This window comes from Budorcas taxicolor, chromosome 8 (assembly GCF_023091745.1).
Source record: "Budorcas taxicolor isolate Tak-1 chromosome 8, Takin1.1, whole genome shotgun sequence".
Taxonomy (NCBI): domain Eukaryota; kingdom Metazoa; phylum Chordata; class Mammalia; order Artiodactyla; family Bovidae; genus Budorcas; species Budorcas taxicolor.
This window is the reverse complement of record NC_068917.1, coordinates 98,635,948-98,648,061: the sequence shown is the minus strand read 5'-3', so window position 1 is coordinate 98,648,061 and position 12,114 is coordinate 98,635,948. Positions and strand designations below refer to the sequence as shown.

The 12,114-nt window shown below is 39.0% G+C and overlaps 1 protein-coding gene and 1 non-coding gene across 3 annotated transcripts in view; both read right to left on the bottom strand.

The window, feature by feature from the left end:
• The window catches only part of SLC44A1 (solute carrier family 44 member 1), a 218,240-nt gene that overhangs the window by 6,009 nt on the left and 200,117 nt on the right, over positions 1-12,114 (bottom strand). The window lies entirely within an intron of this gene.
• TRNAC-ACA (transfer RNA cysteine (anticodon ACA)) lies at positions 2,343-2,414 on the bottom strand. The gene has a single exon. It is a non-coding gene; the product is annotated as a tRNA-Cys (tRNA).

Here is a 12,114-nt window from a genome sequence, read left to right as displayed (position 1 = left end):
GAATTCTTTACACAGTAACTCACATGGAGATTCCTGAAATCTCATTTGACACAAGCATGTCGTGGTAAATTGAGCTTTCACTACCACCTGTGGAAAGTACTTCAGAAACATCACCACTGTGTTATTCTCTCATGGGCCAGGAACACTAGCGTCCTGTATGGAAAACTATGGTGCCAACTGTCCTAAGCTGCGAGTGAGTTTTTTCTGGTTCAGTTAAAAGGAGTCTGCTCACTCCACTCCTAGAGCTCATTAGCCCATGGAACTAATTAATAGGCAAGGTTTCATTGCTCTTTCGAGCCTCCCATTTGACATTGGATCTGCATTCTTTCCAACACCCTCATCTTTCTCTGCATAGCTGAAGTAGAAATAAAAAGTTAATGATAACATCTAAGCAAGTGGCCATGTTTTTCCCATCAGGAATAGGTAATTTCCCCTCTCTTTCTTGAGGAAGAGGCATCACACAGCTTCTTGGGAGAATTTATTAGATGGCACCTGAATTTAAATACAGTATCCTTTAGCATCCTGGGTTTTGATATTCCCCTGTCTGTTAGAAAACCCAATATAAAATTAAAGGGAATTTTGAAAAAGAAAAACATTCATAATTTTGCTATCCTATCATATCCATTTTCAGGCTTATGACTTCCCTTTTTGTCTTTGTCCACAGCTTGTGGTCTTTTCACCCTTCCTGTGTTTCTGGTATTCATGTATTTTTCAATGGTTGCATAACATTTCATTAATTAGATGTGTAATTATTATTTAAACATGTCCCTAAAGCGCTCTATGAGGGCAAAGACTTCTGTTTTCTTCACCACTGTATCCTCATCATTTATAGAAATGCTGGGCTTTCCAGGTGACTCAGTGGTAAAGAATCCATCTCCCAAGCAGGAGATACAGGTTTGATCCCTGGGTCAGGAAGATCCCCTGGAGGAGGAAATGGCATCACACAGTCCAGTATTCTTGCCAAGAAAATCCCATGACAGAGGAGCCTGGTGGGCTACGGTCCCTAGGATGGCAAAGAGTCATTCTCCACTGAGCACAGACGGACAGGCACTTTCATCATTTAAAACAATGCTGGCAAAAAGTAGTTCTCAGTACATATTTGTTGAATAAAAAGTAAATCCAAATGGTTCAAATTCTTTTTCTCATTTATTATCATGTTCAGATTTCATCATGCCTTCTTTTGATTGTTAATTTTTTCTCACTGTACCTCCATGAAATAAAAATAGTTTATCATGATTATTTTCTGTTTTTTATGTAGAAAACATTGAGTGGCCAATTTTCTTTGATGATGATTGGTATGATCGCATGTAAATCCCTTGGATATCTGAAATATCTTTCTTCTACCCTCATATTTATTTCATAGTTTGAATAGATCATAGAGTTCTATCATCATTTTCCGTCTGAATTTTGAAACTGTCTTTTCATTTTCTTTTAGCTTTCAGTGCTCTGTTGGAAAAGCCAGTGTTGTTCTGCTTCTTGATCCTTTTCCTGAGTATGACATTTCTCCCCTTCCTTTTCTTTCACTTCCTCCCCTCCTCAACCTCTGTTCTCTGACTCTTCCTCTTTTTAATATTTATTTATGTATTTCTTTACTTGACTGCACGGGGTCTCAGCTGCAGCACACAGGATCTTCAATCTTCACTGCAGCATGTGGGATCTAGTTCCCTGATCAGGAACTGAACCTGGGTCCCCTGCATTGGGAGCACAGAGCCTTAGCCACTGGACCGCCAGGGAAGTCCCTTCCTCTCTTAAATAACACACCTTTCTGATGAAAACAATCTTCTCTATTATCTATCTGAATTTAGTAATTTTTAAAAAAAGTGTTCTTACACTTTGCAGTCTGTTTCCTCCAAGTTATTTTGTTGTTGTTTTCTCTTTGTTTTGGTCTTTCATGGTAGAGTCTTGCCTTAGGGGTCTAGTAATTCTTAAGAATGGGGCACATGAGGTTCATCAGCATAGGGATATATCTGCCTTGTTCACCCCTATATTCCCAGACCTGGCCATTCCTGGTACTCATCAGGAGCTCAGTAAGAACAAATAAGAGGGATGGATGGATCATGGACAGGTGGATGGTAGCTGCCTGGATGGATGGATAGGTGGGTGGACAGTGGGTCTAAATTCCATCATGTTCCCTTGTCATTAGGAATAAAGACAACCAAACATTTAAATTCCTTTAAAAGGAATGGAGCACTCAGCATGTTCAATACCTTATGAAGTGAAGTCACTCAGTTGTGTCCAACTCTTTGTGACCTTATAGACTGTAGCCTACCAGGCTCCTCTGTCCATGGGATTTTCCAGGCAATAGTACTGGAGTGGGTTGCCATTTCCTTCTCCAGGGGATCTTCCCAACCCAGGGCTCGAACCTGGGTCTCCTGCATTGTAGACAGACGCTTTACCGTCTGAGCCACCAGGGAAGTCCACAGGACTGCCTTAAACATTTCAATACCTTATAATAACCTATAATGGAAAAGAATCTGAAAAAGAATGTATATATACACACACACATACTTCTGTACATGTAGTATATACGTAAAACTGAATCACTTTGCTGTGCACCGGAAACTAACACAACATTGTAAATCAGCTATGCTGCTGCTTCTTAGTCGCTTCAGTTGTATCTGACTCTGTGGGACCCTATGGACTGCAGCCTGCCAGGTTCCTCTGTCCATGGGATTTTCTAGGCAGGACTACTGGAGTGGGTTGCCATGCCCTCCTCCAGGGGATCTTCCCCATCCAGGGATCAAACCTGGGCCTCTTGCATTGCAGGTAGACTTTTTACTGCTGAGCCATCAGGGAAACCCATAAATCAGCTATACATCAATTTTAAAAAAAAGAATAGGGTGCTAAAAACTAACGGAAAGCTTTTTATTTGAGGGTAGGTTTTGGTTTTGAAGAACTTCACTACAGGATGATTCGGCTGGGCCATTTTGTTGGAGAACTCCTGGTGTTAATATCTTTAGGTGTTTCCCCTTGGCCTGCTCAGATTTCCCAGAGAATAATCTTCCAGTCTCCTGCTTAGGGTCTGAAGGCATGGCTGCTAGATTTCTGGGAGCTCAGAGGGAGAAGGAGGCTTCAGATCCTCTGCTCTCAGTGTGCAGACTTCCACTTAACCTCCTGTCTTTGCTGTGACCCCTCTGCTCCTGATGCCCCCCTGTGTCCTGTTTTACCCTCTTCAGAGACTCCCCCTTAATTGTCTGCTGGGGATGAGAAGGGACATCAGAATTCCTGACTTACCAGAATAGAGGATGGTATCTGAAAAACTCAATCTCTTTTAGTATACCTTAAAAAATGGGCTTCCCTGGTGGCTCAGAGGTTAAAGCATCTGCCCGCAATGTGGGAGACCTGGGTTCGATCCCTGGATCGGGAAGACCCCCTGGAGAAGGAAATGGCAACCCGCTCCAGTATTCTTGCCTGGAGAATCCCATGGACGGAGGAGCCTGGTAGGCTAGAGTCCACGGGGTCACAAAGAGTCGGACACGACTGAGTGACTTCACTTCATACCTTAAAAAATTTAAATAACAAATACAATAAAATGTACATATCTTAAGAATACCTGGCTAATGAATTTTTACAAGTGATTGACATATAAACTATTTCCAGCACCCAGGAAGACTCCCTCTTGATCCCTCCCAGTCAAAACACTCCCTAAAGTAACCACTACTCTGCTCTCTTTTACCATAGATTAGTTTTGCCTATTTTTAATCTTGATTTAACCATTAAATTACACTGCATGTATTGTTTTGTATCTAACTTTCTGCTCAACATTATATCTCTGAGATTTATGTGTGTTTTCTCAAGTTAGCTATTGTTCATTCTTTTTTGTTTCTGCATGGTTTGTCACTGAGTGAATATACCACAGTTTATTTAACCATTCAACTGCTGTGGACAGTTGAGGTGCTTCTAATTTGAGGCCCTTACAAATAATCCTTCCATGAACATTATTGAACTTCTCTTTTAATACATATGTGCATGCATTTTTGTTGGGTACATAACCAGGAATGGACTTGCTGGATCTTAGGACATTTATTTATTTTTAACTTTAATAATACAGCCAAAGTTTCCAGTGTGCTTATTTTATTTCATTTCCTACGAGCAGTGTATGAGAGTTGAGTTGCTCCACAACCTAGTCAACATCTTAAATTTTAGCCATTCGGGTGGGTGGGTAGTATTGTCTCATTGTGGTTTTAATTTGCATGCAAATTAATGCCAAGTATCATTTCATATGCTCATTGGGCGTTTGACTATCCTCTTTTGTGACATGTCTATCCATGTCTTTTACCCATTTGGCTTATCTTTCTTTATCTCATTGATATGCAGAAGCTCTTTATACATTTTAGGTGAGTCCTTTTTCAAATGTATTTTGCAAATACCATTTTTCCAGTCTGTGGTTTACCTTTCCTTTCTTTAAATGCTGTCTTTTGACAAACAGAATTTTTTTATTTTTATAATGTCCAATGGAAGGCTCAGTTTTAAACAACTTAAAAAGGAATTATTTCATTTAAAAGTCTGGTCCATTTTTGTGAGTTCGCTTTAATGCACTGTACCAGAACTTATGCTGAGCAGAAAACCGTCTTTGTTCCAGGGTTCAGAGTGATGATTCTTGTTCTGGCTGTCATCAGGATTATACATTACCAGACACAAACTGGACTATGCTACTATAGGATCTCTGGCATCAGTAAAGAGGGTGTGAGGGCTCAGTCTTTGGTTGTTCTAGCAGACCGTACTGCAACAGAGCTTTTATCTAAAGACAGACAAAGTTTCCAGGCCCAGGGAATCATTGTCGTTGCCCCTTTCTTTCTACATCACTTGTTAATAACGTGATATAAGTTTTATGCAATCCTGCAGATCCTGCCCCACCCCCCCAATCTTCAACAGAATGGAACAGAAGGACAAGCATTTTATTATATACAAATGATAAGATTTTATTACCTTTAACAAGGAGTGGCCTAAACAGATACTGTAGTTGGCCTCCTAGATAATTATTGACAAAGAAAAGAGCTATAATCAACTGTTCATGAACTAGAGCTACCATTTAGTGATTTTTGACCAAAAAAAGATAATTTCCTATAGTTAACTTTCTGTTTTTGGTAACTTTGCAAATAGTTTATATTGGAGAAATTAAAGTCCTCATATTAAAAGCTGCTTTATTGTGCGTGGTACAGAGGAGGGTCTCAACAGATACTTACCAGATGCTGGGATGAGTGTATGGAGTTATATTTGTCTAAAATTGACAAGGCTTCAAATTCTTTTGACCACACTATAACGGATAGAATTTGGACCTAATTTGTCAATTTGCCTCTAAGTAGACTCGTGGAATTAGAGTTCTACACCTTTTTGCCAGGTATGTGTTCCTTTTAAGATCCTCATGTCTCAGAGGAGATTCAGTCTCTTACCCAAGCCAGGTGACAGGTAAGAAGCCTGGGCCAGTTCAGCTACACTCGAGGTACTTGTTAGAGACCAAAATGTACACAGTTCACACAAGTATTTATCAAAATGGATGTCTGCCAAGACATAAACACCAGTGGAATAGAACTATGAGTCCAGCAGTAAATCCACGCATCCATAGTCAACTGATTTTGACCTTGACAAGACTGCCAAGACCATTTCATAGAGACAGAATCATCTTTCAACAAAAGGTGACTGGACAACCAGACATCCACATGCAAAAGAACAAAGTTGAACACATACTCTACACCATGTACAAAATTAACTAAAAATAGCTGAAAGATTTAAATAGCTAAAATTATGAACTTCTCAGACGAAAATGAAAGACTAAATCTTTACAACCTAGGAGAAGGCAATGGCAACCCACTCCAGTACTCTTGCCTGGGAAATCCCATGGACAGAGAAGCCCGATAGGCTGCAATCCATGGGGTCACGAAGAGTCGGACATGACTGAGTGACTTCACTTTCACTTTTCACTTTCATGCATTGGAGAAGGAAATGGCAACCCACTCCAGTATTCTTGCCTGGAGAATCCCAGGGATGGGGGAGCCTGGTGGGCTGCCATCTATGGGGTCACATGGAGTTGGACATGACTGAAGTGACTTAGCAGCAGCAGCAGTGATTTCTTATATATGGCAAGAAAAGAACAAGCTACCAAAGAAAAAACCAGATAATTGGACTTGATCAAAATTAAAAACTTTTATGCTTTCAAGGAGACTATATGAAAGAGAAAAAAACCCACAGAGAGGGAGAAAATATTTGCAAATCAGATATCTGTTAAGGATCTGGTATCCATACTATGTAAAGAACTCTTATGCTCAACAACAAAAAGACAAATTACCCAATTAAAAGATGGGCAAATGACCTGAATAAACATTCATCTTAAGAAGATGTACAAATGGCTAAAAAAACATATGGAAAGGTGCTTAAAATCATTAGCTATTAGGAAAATGCAAAACAAAACTAAAATGAGATAACACTTCACATCCATGAAAATGGCTACAATAAAAAATATGGAAAATAGCGCATATTGTCAAAGATATGGAAAAACTGGAACCTTCATACATAAAAGGAAATGTAAAATGGTACAGCTGCTGTGTAACATGGTTTGGCAGTTCATCCAAAAGTTAAACACAGTTAAACCACATGACCTAACAATTCCATTCCTAGGTATATACCTAAGATAAATGAAAAGATATTTCCACACAAAAACTCATACACAAATGTTCATAGCAATATTATTCATAATAGTTAAAAAGTGTGAACAACCTAAATACTCATCAGCTTACAATGGATAAACAAGATGTAGCATCTCACACAAATGAATGTTATTCAGTCATAAAAAGGACTGAAGCACTGGTACACACTACAACTTGGTTAAACCTTGAAAATATTATGCTAACTGAAAAAAGCCAGACAAAAGAGTCTACCTATTGTGTGATTCCATTTACATGAAATACCAAGAATAGGCAAATCCATAGAGAAAAAAAGTAGATTGGTGACTGTCAGGTGCTGAGTGAGGGGAAGAGGCACAGACTGCTGAAAGGTAGGGGGTTTCTTTTGGGGAAGATTAAAGAGTTTTGGAGTTAGACCACAGTCATGGTTGCACATTTTTGTGACAATACTCAAAACAATGAATCATACACTGAAATGGTAAACTTTATGATATGTAAATTATATCTCATGAAAATAAAGAAAACTATCAAAACCTTTGTTAAGAAATTTAGCCCCACACTATAAGAACTGTAATTAAGGCATACACACACTAAGAGACACAAAAGAAGATTCAAACAAAATTGAGATAATATCAAAGTTCTGCATGGGAATAATTATTTTTTTCCAAATTAATTTAAATACATAATAGTCTTATAATTAAAACTGCAGAGACCTTTTTGACAGATGGCAAAGAAATAATTTTATGTCAAAGGATAATAAGTGCTACACAGAAAAATAAGCGATATTAACTGAGACAGGGAATATGGTGGTAGAGTTAGTTTGCCTGTTTCCGTAAGTGGTTCAAGGAAGGCATCACAGATAGGGTAACTTCTGTAGTGAGACCTGAAGCACATGAGCGCAGGAGGCCTGGCGGCCCAGTGCAAAGGCCCTGAGGTCCACCTGCTCATACAAAGGACAGCAGGGGCCCAGGGGGTCTGCTGACCGGAGCAGAGAGAATGCGGGGAGGGCAGCCAGAAGTGACTCGAGAGCAATGATAGGTGAGAGTGTGGGTGTGAATCCTCTAATTTTGAGAGGCAATAGCTAAACTCAATTACAGAAGAAAGACCGAATAAAATATAATATTTAGATTCAAGTGGAAGAGTATTGTTAATCTATTAGTACAGCTTTCAAATAATTTTAATACCATAGGGAAAAGTCTCAAATATCACAGTAAGCAGAAGTATTTTTCATGTTAAACATATATCATATTATAGAGAAATTATTTAATGTGTATTTTACTTACTGTAACATTTTATTTATTATATTTTTATTGAACTACAGTTGATTTACAATGTTATATTAGATTCATATTGGAGAAGGAAATGGCAACCCATTCCAGTATTTCTGCTTGGGAGAGCTGATGGACAGAGCAGCCTGGCGGGCTACAGTCCATGGGGTTAAATGGACTATAAATCACAACCATTGCTGTTAGTTTCATATAACCTTTTTCTTTCTTTTATTTTTCTTTTTGCCACACCACACGGTGTGTGGGATCTCAATTCCCTGACCAGGGAGTGAACTTGGGCCATGGCAGTGAAAGTCTGAAATCCTAATTACTATACCACCAGGGAACTCCCCATATGACTTCATTTTTTATATGAGTTGAATTGGATAGATAGTAGACAGATAGGCAGACAGATATACAAACATACTGACTCATTTATTTCCTTAGTTTTCAATTTACTTATTTAACACATTCTTTCTAGAGATTGGGCTTGAATTCTGACTCTGGTAAAATACAGAATTAAAAATAATTGTGTGACTTTGGGCAAATTACCAATCTTCCTTTAGCTTCTATTTTCTCATCTGTGAAATGGGAAGAACATCTACTCTGCAAGAGTAAATGAGGACTCATTCATAAAAGGCTTCTAGGAAATAGCAGCTGATATTCTTTGATCATTAATTTTAAAAATGGAAAAAGATTTATGAGCAAAGTAGCAGTGAAGGGAGAGGAATTATTTTACCAACCAGGGGAATTATTTAACTTATAATTTAAAAATAAAAACCATAAAAGATACTACAATCCTGGGACTTAAAAGGAATGTAAATGTCACTGTAAATCAAATATCAGGAAAAATAATAAAAAATAATGTTAGGAATAATGCAATGCACTAGGTGATCCCCATGAACCCCGTGAACAGTATGAAAGGCAAAAAGATAAGACACTGAAAGATGAACTCCCCAGGTTGGTAGGTGCCCAATACACTACTGGAGAAGAGTGGAGAATTAACACCAGAAAGAATGAAGAGATGGAGCCAAAGCAAAAACAATGCCCAGTTGTGGATGTGACTGGTGATGGAAGTAAAGTCCGATGCTGTAAAGAACAATATTGCATAGGAACCTGGAATGTTCGGTCCATGAATCAAGGTAAATTAGCAGTGATCAAACAGGAGATGGCAAGAGCGAACATTAACATTTTAGGAATCAGTGAACTAAAATGGACTGGAATGGGTGAATTTAACTCAGATGACCATTATATCTACTAGTGTGGGCAAGAATCCCTTAGAAGAAATGGAGTAGCCATCATAGTCAACAAAAGAGTCCAAAATGCAGTACTTGTGTGCAGTCTCAAAAATGTCAGAATGATCTCTGTTCATTTCCAAGGCAAACCATTCAATATCACAGTAATCCAAGTTTATGCCCCGACCAGTAATGCTGAAGAAGCTGAAGTTAAATAGTTCTATGAAGATCTACAAGACCTTCTAGAACTAACACCAAAAAGAGATGTTCTTCTCATTATAGGGAACTGGAATGCAAAGTAGGAAATCAAGAGATACTTGGAATAACAGACAAATTTGGCCTTGGAGTACAGAATGAAGCAGGGCAAAGGCTAACAGAGTTTTTCCAAGAGAACGCACTGGTCATAGCAAACACCCTCTTCCAACAACACAAGAGAAGACTCTACACATGGGGATCACCAGATGGTCAACACAAAAATTAGAATGATTATATTCTTTGCAGCTGAAGATGGAGAAGCTCTATATAGTCAGCAAAAACAAGACCAGGAGCTGACTGTGGCTCACATCATGAACTCCTTATTGCCAAATTCTGACTTAGAAGAAAGTAGGGAAAACCACTAGACCATTCAGGTATGACCTAAATCAAATCCCTTATGATTATACAGTGAAAGTGACAAATAGATTCAAAGGATTAGATCGCATAGACAGAATGCCTGAAGAACTATGGATGGAGGTTTGTGACATTGTACAGGAGACAGTGATCAAAACCATCCCCAAGAAAAAGAAATGCAACAAGGCAAAATGATTGTCTGAGAAGGCCTTACAGATAGCTGAGAAAAGAAGAGAAACTGAAGGCAAAGGAGAAAAGGAAAGATATAAGCATCTGAATGCAAAGTTCCAAAGAATAGCAAGAAGAGATAAGAAAACCTTCCTCAGTGATCAATGCAAAGGAATAGAGGAAAACAATAGGATGGGAACGACTAGAGATTTCTTCAAGAAAATTAGAGATATCCAGGGAACATTTCATGCAAAGATGGGCTCAATAAAGGACAGAAATGGTATGGACCTAAGAGAAGCAGAAGATATTAAGAAGAGGTGGCAATAATACACAGAACAGTACAAAAAAGATCTTGATGACCTAGATAACCACAATGGTGTGATCACTCATCTAGAGCCAGACATCCGGGAGTACGAAGTCAAGTGGGCTTTAGGAAGCATTACTACGAACAAAGCTAGTAGAGGTGATGAAATTCCAGTTGAGCTATTTCAAACCCTAAAAGATGATGCTGTTAAAGGGTTGCACTCAATATGCTAGCAAATTTGGAAAACTCAGCAATGGCCACAGGACTGGAAAAGGTCAGTTTTCATTCCAATCACAAAGAAAGGCAATGCCAAAGAACGTTCAAAGTACCACACAAATGTACTCACTCACACGCTAGCAAGGTAATGCTGAAAATTCTCCAGGCCAGACTTCAACAGTATGTGAACTGAGCACTTCCAGATGTTCAAGCTGGATTTAGAAAAGGCAGAGGAACCAGAGATCAAATTGCCAACATCCACTGGATCATCAAAAAAGCAAAAGAGTTCCAGAAAATCATTTGCTTTATTGACTACGCCAAAGCCTTTGACTGTGTGGATCACAACAAACTGGAAAATTCTTTAAGAGATGGGAATACCAGACCACTTTACCTGCCTCCTGAAATCTGTATGCAGGTCAAGAAGCAACATTTATAACTGGACATGGAACAACAGACTGGTTCCAAATCGGGAAAGGAGTACGTCAAGGCTGTATACTGTCACCATGCTTATTTAACTTATATGCAGAGTATATCATGTGAAATGCTTGGCTGGATGAAGCACAAGCTGGAAATCAAGATTGGTGGGACAAGCATCAATAATCTGAGATATACAGATTACTCTTAGGGCAGAAAGCAAAGAAGTAAAGATCCTCTTGATGAAAGTGAAAGGATAGAGTGAAAAAGTTGGCTTGAAACTCACCATTCAGAAAACCAAGATCATGGCATCTGGTCCCATCACTTCCTGGCAAATATATGGGGAAACAGTAGAAATAGTGACAGACTTTATTTTTCGGGGCTCTAAAATCACTGCAGATGGTGAATGCAGCCATGAAATTAAAAGATGCTTGCTCCTTAGAAGAAAAGCTATGACCAACCTAGACAGCATATCAAAAAGCAGAGCCATTACTTTGCCGACAAAGGTCTGTCTAGTCAAGGCTATGGTTTTTCCAGTAGTCCTGTATGGATGTCAAAGTTGGACTCTAAAGAAAGTTGAGCACCGAAGAATTGATGGTTTTGAACTGTGGTGTTGGAGAAGACTCTTGAGAGTCCCTTGGTCTACAGGGAGATCCAACCAGTCCATCCTAAAGGAAATCAGTCCTGAATATTCCTTGGAAGGACTGATGCTGAAGCTGAAACTCCATTACTTTGGCTACCTGATGCGAAGAACTGACTCAGTGGAAAAGACCCCGATGATGGGAAAGATTGAAAGCGGGAGAAGGGGATGACAGAGAACGAGACGGTTGGATGGTATCATCGACTCGATGGACATGAGTTTGAGCAAGCTTCGGGAATTGGTGATGGACAGGGAAGCCTGGCTTGCTGCAGTCTATGGGGTCGCAAAAGTCAGACACCACAGAGCCACTGAACTCAACTAGGTAATCCCAGCAAGTTCTCCAAAGCTGCTTAATACAATGACACTGCCACCTTGTGGCACGCGTGATGCATTACATATCCCAGGATATTTGAGATTTTCTTTTTCTTGATGTAGCCTATATAGAAAGACTACATAACACAAATATTCTTACTGAAGAAAAATAACATGTAACAAGGTGAGATCATATATAAGTTGTTAAAACACATACTTCCTTTAAAAATAAAAAAGTTAATTGTAAAAAATGTTATTACAGGACGTTTGGGGAGCAAACAAAAAATCTATCACTCCAAAGCAATGACATCATTTAAAAATTATTTCTATT